This window comes from Calidris pugnax, unplaced genomic scaffold, assembly GCF_001431845.1.
Source record: "Calidris pugnax isolate Ruff unplaced genomic scaffold, ASM143184v1 scaffold24, whole genome shotgun sequence".
Taxonomy (NCBI): domain Eukaryota; kingdom Metazoa; phylum Chordata; class Aves; order Charadriiformes; family Scolopacidae; genus Calidris; species Calidris pugnax.
In genome coordinates this window covers 34,311,154-34,312,038 of record NW_015090922.1, presented here as the reverse complement: position 1 = coordinate 34,312,038, position 885 = coordinate 34,311,154, and the positions used below count along the sequence as shown (strand labels likewise).

The 885-nt window shown below is 54.8% G+C and overlaps 1 protein-coding gene across 6 annotated transcripts in view; it reads right to left on the bottom strand.

The window, feature by feature from the left end:
- GRM1 (glutamate receptor, metabotropic 1) overlaps nucleotides 1-206 on the bottom strand; it is a 188,251-nt gene extending 188,045 nt beyond the window's left edge. For all 6 annotated transcript variants that reach the window (XM_014951092.1, XM_014951093.1, XM_014951095.1 and 3 more), the window contains exon 1: nucleotides 104-206. The gene's annotated coding sequence lies outside the window, so the exon portion shown is untranslated. The remainder of the gene's footprint in view (nucleotides 1-103) is intronic.
- Between the last annotated feature and the right edge of the window lie 679 nt (nucleotides 207-885).

Here is an 885-nt window from a genome sequence, read left to right as displayed (position 1 = left end):
CCCCCGGGCAAGCCCCCGCAGCCCGGCTGCTTTCCGCCTGCCCCACCGGCAGCCCCACGGCCGAGCCCCGCCGCCTGGCTGGAGGGCTACCCCTGAGACCTACCTGGCCGGGCGGGGCGGCGGCTCCCTGCCTGCTCGGAGCGGGCACCGGCGGCTCTCCCGGCGGCTCTCCCGGCCGCCCCGAGCTGGCGCGCTGTCGGCGGGGCGCGGGCTGTGGGCTGGGCGCTGGTGCCCTCTGTCTTCAGCACCGCTCCACCGCAAGGAAAAAAACAGGTCATCCCGGGCTCATCCATTATCTCACACGCAAGGATCAGTCATTTTTCTCCCCCCTCCTTAATTTCTTTGGGCTATTGTCTGTGCCGGCGAGCGGGAGAGCATCACCCGGAGCGGGCTGCGGCTGCAGGGGAGGGAGGTGTTTGCTCTCACCTCCCGCGGCTCTTAATTCATTATCCTCTCGCCACAATTAGCAAGAGGCTGCTGCTGGAAAGGGACCCAGACCACGCTTGGGAGACCCGAGATAGTGAAATGTGCCAGCCTGCCTCACGGGCAGGGTTTCACTAATAAAACAAATATTTATTTTACTTATTTATTTATTTTTTAAGATACTGCAACAAGATAAATCACCTGTAAGTATAAAGGCATTGAGATTACAGTTTTCAGGTCAAGATGAATCTAAACGAGGCACGTGAGAGGCATGTCAGATTAAAATAATACCAGATTGAATAATCATAATTCAGACGACCTGCTTGCATCCCTAACACAGGTCTCGGGTGTTTTACTTGACTGTATGAAAGTTAAAGTTAGATTACCTCCCCACTGGGAACTCTATAGATATTTGCCCTACTTTTGAAAGAAAGAGGCAAGGACAAACATTTAACTATTGCT